This window comes from Olea europaea, chromosome 16, assembly GCF_002742605.1.
Source record: "Olea europaea var. sylvestris chromosome 16, O_europaea_v1, whole genome shotgun sequence".
Classification (NCBI taxonomy): domain Eukaryota; kingdom Viridiplantae; phylum Streptophyta; class Magnoliopsida; order Lamiales; family Oleaceae; genus Olea; species Olea europaea.
In genome coordinates, this window is record NC_036252.1 from 3,229,918 (window position 1) to 3,237,053 (window position 7,136).

The window sequence follows — 7,136 nt, forward strand, 5'->3', positions numbered from 1 at the left end:
AAATATTTTATTAGATAAAAAAACGAATATAACATAGTGATGGAAGAGAATTCATGTAGCCTTTGTTGTTGTTATAGTGCTCGCAGTTCTTCAGAATATAAATTCTTATGGAATTCTGCACATACAGTTCATATTGTATACTCAATCGAGCTAATGTTCTCATAAAACTTTTCTTTACTTTAACCTAGAAAGATCATCAGAAGCATCAGATAATGATCAAGAGACAGACAGAGGTTCTCAGGGAACAAGCAAACGTTTGAGCCAAAGGCAAGACAAGATCATTTCTGATGCTAAAGGGATCCGCCATTTTTATTCTTTTTTTATTTTTATTTTTTTTTGGGGAGAAGTTAGGAAAATGAGTCTATATAATCCCACATTGAATAAAGATGAAAAATATGGACCAATTTATAAAAAAATTGACTACTCCTCTTAATAATGTTGATCTTTTAAGATGCAATCCTAACATAGAATAAGAGGTTATTAAGCTTAACGAACAATTCGATCCGATTAAGACTTAAAAAAATGAGAACACGAATTTCAAGTTTAGTTTGCTCAAAATGTGCCATCATCTTGCGGGGCATGTTAAAGAATATAATCCCACATCGAATAAAGACGAAAAATATAGACCAATTTATAACAGTTTAGACTTCTCTTCTAAATAAAGCTGACCTTTTAAGATGAAACTTCAAGTCTTAACAATATATAGCTTCCCCAAGTAGCAGATCATTAGTGTCAGCATATCCAGGGAGACCTCCAAGAGTGAAGAGACCATTTCTTCATGGACTGAGTTACAAGAAGCAGAAGTTTAGGGTCAAAGGAGCTTTCAAGTCTTAACAATATATAGCTTCCCCAAGTAGCAGATCATTAGTGTCAGCATATCCAGGGAGACCTCCAAGAGTGAAGAGACCATTTCTTCATGCACTGAGTTACAAGAAGCAGAAGTTTAGGGTCAAAGGAGCTTTCAATGGTGTTCGTTGTTTGGTTGTTTTCTGAGCCCTAAATTAAAGATTTTTCCAAGATTTCAGCGACAACCGATTAATTTCTCTGTCTACTCAGCAATAAAGTCGTGTAACCCCTAGGTTGATATGTTCATTGAACTTGCAAGTTTGTAACATATTTAAGAACCAGAAGGGGTTTCTACCCACCCCCTGCTCTCCGGGTTTGTGAATCAGAAGAACGGGGAAGCACAAGTTGAGGCACTTGCGATGCGTGTGGGGGTTTTTTTTTTTTTTTTTTTTTTTTGTCATTTTCCCTTTTTCTTTTGATATTTTCTTCATTTCTATGTTGTTGGTTTCTTCTCCATTTTCCTTATTTTCCCACAGTTTTGTGGAGATAAAGAGACTGTTAACTGACGAAAATACTCCTAAAATCAGAGATGTGACACGATTATTAGGGATCCACGTGCAACAAAAATGAAGATTTTAGATGTAGGTGCTAGAAAAGCTTGTCTTGCTACATATTTTTAGTTGGCTTTATATGGACCTAGTTTACTTCGACTTGTGTGTGTCATGTCTTCTTCTTATACGGAGATTGAGGTCCATCCGTCCATGCCAATCTCCCTGTCGGATAAGTGGATTTCTATTTGGAAAAGGCGAAATGCTCTCACAGTAATAATAGAATTCTCCTAAGAAAAATATCTCAAAATTTCATTTGGTTCTTGTAACAATATCATTTGAAATGTTTTTTGAGACAAAAGATAAGGTCTATGAGGTTTTCCAGAGATTATCTCTTGCAAGTAAATAGGCTAACATGATAGGCAGTGGATACCATGTTAATGAGATAACAACTAATTTTCTCCGTTCTCTTAATTAAACACTCGATCGAATCTTCTACAGAATGAGCTGAAGACTGGTTCTATTCGTGAATGTGGACCATGGCTAAATACATCTCCAGTGTAATATTTTGTTAAATGTCTAAACTGAAAATTTTGCAAAAGAGGACTCTCATAAACCTCCAACAAGGAAGAATATCGAAGATGGTTTTATTTGGCTGACAAGGTGATAAATGTATTTTGTACACTTATCCAAACCAATAAATTGGAGTATTTGTTAATGATTTGAATGAGTTATAGCTTAATTATATATTAAATATATTTGTTAGATTGAACTCAATGCAAATTGGTGAAATTGGAAGAAATGAATGAAAAAGGAGAAAAAATGATAGAAATCCAAAGTATGGGCACTGGAGTGTAAATATCCAATGGTTGTTTTGGACCACAAAAGATACTTTGAAGATTGATAAGAGTCAATTGAATGCAAATTGAAGTCAAAAAGCAATGGGATATTCTTGAATGAAGATTAAATCCTAGGAAAAAATAATTCTCGTTCATTCTTCCATTGTTACAAGGCAATCTCGATATATACAGTAGAAAGACACGTAAAAAGAAATAAATTAAGTAAGGAAAAGAAATTAAATTCTAAGAAAATTAAATCTCCCAAAATATGGTAGGATAGACTAGGCAATTTTGGAAACTTTCCAACACACCCCCTCAAGCTGGTTTAAAGATATCTTCCATAGCCAGCTTGCTAATTAAGTTTTCAAACTGTTTCTTTGGTAGACCCTTTGTAAGTATGTCTACTACTTGATTAGATGTAGAAATATAGGGCATACAAATTACCCCACTATCTATTTTCTCCTTGGTAAAATGTTTGTCCACCTCCACATGTTTTGTTCAGTCGTGATGAACTGAATTGTGGGCAATAGCTATTGCAGCCCTATCATCACAATACAGTTTCATTGGTAATGAATTCATAATTTTCAACTCTTCCAACAATCTTTTAATCCATAGTGCTTCGCAAATTCCATGAGCAATTGCTCTAAAATTAGCCTTTGCACTACTCATTGCCACCACCCTTTATTTTTTGCTGCGCCATGTCACCAAATTTCCTCCAACAAATGTACAGTAACCAGAAGTTGATCTTCTATCAGTGACACTTCCAGCCCAATCTGAATCGGTATATATTTCAACTTGTAAATTCCCATGACCTCCAAACAATAAGCCTTGACCTGGAGTCCCCTATAGGTACCTTAAGATTCTGTAAACAGTATCAAAATGTTCAGATCCTGGTGAGTGCATGAACTGGCTTACCACACTTGTTGCAAAAGATATGTCAGGTCGTGTGTATGAGAGATATAGGAGTTTCCCTACTAATCTTAGGTATTGTTCTCTATTGATTACTTCTTCAAGTTTAGCTGGTTGGAGTCTCAGATTAGGCTCTATGGGTGTCTCTGCAGCTTTACACCCCAATCAACCTGTTTCTCCAAGTAAATCAAGAATATATTTTCGTTGGGAAACAAATATATCTTTCTTTGACCTTGCAAACTCCATACCAAGAAAGTATTTCAAGTTACCTAATTCTTTGATCTCAAACTCCTTGGCAAGAATCTTCTTTAATCTCTCAATTTCGTTGCTATCATTTCCTGTCAGAATAATATCCTCAACATACACAATGAGTATAGCTACTTTCTCTCTACCGGTGTGTCTATAGAACATAGTGTGGTCAGCTTGGCCTTGATTGTAGCCGTGAATCTTTATCACCATTCCAAAACGTACAAACCAAGCTCTAGGAGATTGCTTGAGTCCATACAAAGACTTCCTCAATCTGCATACTTTCCCTTTGCCTCCTTTGTCTTCAAATCCCGATCGTAGATCCGTAAAAACTTCCTCCTCCAAGTCTCCATTTAAGAAGGCATTCTTCACGTCTAATTGATACAAGGGCTAGTTAAAATGTACTGCTAGAGAGAGCAACACACATATTGAATTCATCTTGGCTACAGGAGAAAATGTTTCCTGGTTGTCGATTCCATATGTTTGAGTGAACCCCTTTGCCACAAGTCTTGCTTGGTACCTCTCTACACTACCATCAGCCTTGCATTTAACTGTAAATAACCATTTACAGCCCACAATTTTCTTTCCTTCTGGTAGATCCCAATTTCCCAAGTACCATTAGCAATTAGTGCATTCATCTCTTCTTGAACAGCCAATTTCCACTCCGGGTGGTCCAGGGCTTCCTGAATGGTTCTTGGAATAAACAAATGAGAAACATTGGATGTAAAGGCCTTATGAGCATTAGAGAGTCTATGATATGATAGAAATTTGGCAATAGGATGTGTGGTACAAGATCTAACTCCTTTCCTAAATGTTATAGATAGATCTAGATCAGCAGAATTGTCAATAGAAGTAGCATGAGTGGAAGAGTTACCTAGTGTACTTGAAGGACCAACTTGTGGAGGAGATGATGAGTGGTTTTGCTCGGATTATAAGGGTTTCTATTATTTTGATGATCCCTTCTTCTACTATAAACACGAAGTTCAGATGAAGTAATACTTGGCAGTATTTCTCCCCTTGGTTGAGAATACTTATGTCTTGTGTAGGTGGACTCAGATTTCCATCATTTCTACTAAGTAAATTTTCATTTGTCTGGGCCGTTAAAGGAGTATGGATGTTCTAGGAAGAAGATTAAGATCAGAAATTTGCCAGGACTTATCTTCACTTTTCCCTTTCTCTCCCTGAAGATAGTCATGGCTGAAGTAAGGTTGTGTTTCAAGGAAAGACACATCCATACTAATGTGAATTTTCTTTGTAATAGGGTTAAAACATTTGTACCCTTTCTTATTGGGGGCATATCCAAGGAAAACACATTTTTCCACCCTAGGATCAAGTTTAGACCAAAGATGGGTAGGTATATGAACAAACACGGTACGTCAAAAAACCCTTAGCTGTAAATTTGATGCTATTCGACAAGTAGGAAAAATTTCCTTTAGACAGGCTAACGGTGTGATGTATTTTAAAATACGAGTAGGCATTCTATTAATAAGATAACAGGCAGTCAAAATAGCATCACCCCATAAGTATTTAGGAACATGCATAGAAAACATAAGGGCTCGTGCAACTTCTAATAAATGACGATTTTTTTCTCTCGGCAATGCCATTTTGTTGTGGGGTGTCACGATAAGTAGACTAGTGTTGAATGCCTTTTGTTGACAAAAAAGATCCCTAACATTTGTTAAAATATTCAGTACCATTATTAGTTCGAAGGATACCGATTTGTGTTTGAAACTGATTTTCTATCATGTGATAAAAATCCTTAAATAATTTTTCAATGTCAAATTTATCACTCATTAGATACACCCAGCACAATCGTGTATGATCGTCAATAAATGTTACAAACCATTTTTTTCTAGATGCAGTAGTGATTTTTGAGGGACCCCAAACATCACTATGAATTAAATAAAAAGGTTTTGAAGTATGATAACCTATTGGTCGATAATTGTTCCTATGACTCTTGGATAAATGAAAAGTATCACACTGAAGAGAGTTGCAATCAATAGTTTTATCACTCATTAGATACACCCAGCACAATCGTGTATGATCGTCAATAAATGTTACAAACCATTTTTTTTCTAGATGCAGTAGTGATTTTTGAGGGACCCCAAACATCACTATGAATTAAATAAAAAGGTTTTGAAGTATGATAACCTATTGGTCGATAATTGTTCCTATGACTCTTGGATAAATGAAAAGTATCACACTGAAGAGAGTTGCAATCAACAGTTTTATATAAGTTAGGAAACAAATGTTTTAAATAGAGGAAATTAGGATGTCCTAATCTAAGATGCCAAAGCATGATTTGTTCTAGCACAAGTATTGAATTATTACCACTACTTCTCAACCCCTGAACTTGTTTATTGTTGAATAAGGTCTCATCAAAATAATAGAGTCCATCAATCACCCTAGCACTGCAAATCATCCTCCCCGAGAGTTGGTCCTGAAATTCACAATGGGAATCAAAGAATATGACACGACAATTAGAATCACGTGCGAGTTTACTAATGGACAGCAAATTGCAAGCAAGTTTAGGGACATGAAGAACAGATTTTAGTTCAATTTTTTTAGAGATTTGGATATAACCTGTTCCTGCAATGGATGAGAAACTTCCATCTGCAATTCTAACATTTTTATTACCTGGACAAGGATAATAAGATTGAAAAAATTGTAAAGTACTAGTCATATGGTCAGATGCACCAGAATCAATAATCCATGGTGGAAGGGTTAAACCACAATAGTATGTGCTCACGAAATAATTCTTTCGATTTAAAACTACCGCAAGTGTACGTACCGTGACAAGTAATAAAGTAGATTTTTAAAAGTCTGAATATCGTCCTACAAAGATTGAGTAGTTCAATTCTATATAATCTAGCCTTAACCGAGTCTAATTGAGTGAAAATATGGTCCAAATGCAAAAAGCCCTAATTTCAATTAAAAACCCTAATTTCTCAATTAGGAACCCTAATCTCGAAATTTCTCTAATTAAACGACTCAAACACTTAAGTAAATGAAATTATGCAAATTTAAAAGCTAATTTATGGAAATGAATCAAAATAAAATCACTAGGATCACGAATCCCTAATTTAAGCTATAAAAACCCTAATTTCATAAAATCAATGACCCGATGGAAATTTGCCAATTCAATGTTCCTAAATCTATCCAACATATTCTCTCGATATATATTAGACCTATTCTTACACATCACCAGCCTATATCTCTATGGATGATGCAAATATACAAGAATGCATGTGATTTTGTGAACAATTAGAAAATTGCATAAAGCATAGGGGTATATCTCTATCCCCTATCGGACCCTTTGTTGATTTACACCTTATCGAACATATTCCACTTCTCTCGAATGTAAGAAATAAGTCAACACTCACACAATCATTGGCCACTAATTGCGGAAGAAAATCAATGCATATAAACTAATCAAATTGTCCAAACGAGTCTTTATATTAAAATCATGAAATATGGAATTAAAATAACAAACAATGGTTCATCAATCACCTAGTGAATTGAAAACCTAGCCTAGAATATTCATAATTACAGAATAAAAAACGAAATTAATAAATTGAAAGAATAGCACCCGTATGAAAATTTCTTGAAATCTTGAATAAAGCCCTGAAAACCCGCTTAAATTCTTGTGGAATCGGCTTCAAGATTGTGTTTCTTGCCTCCAAAAGTTGTAATTTTCTTCTCCCTGGACATTCTACTCTATTTCTGATGAATTTTGACTTTTATATCATGTCCTCATGGAGCCCCGAAAGAGTTTCAATCAAAAACGCAAGTTTAGAAAAAAAAAATT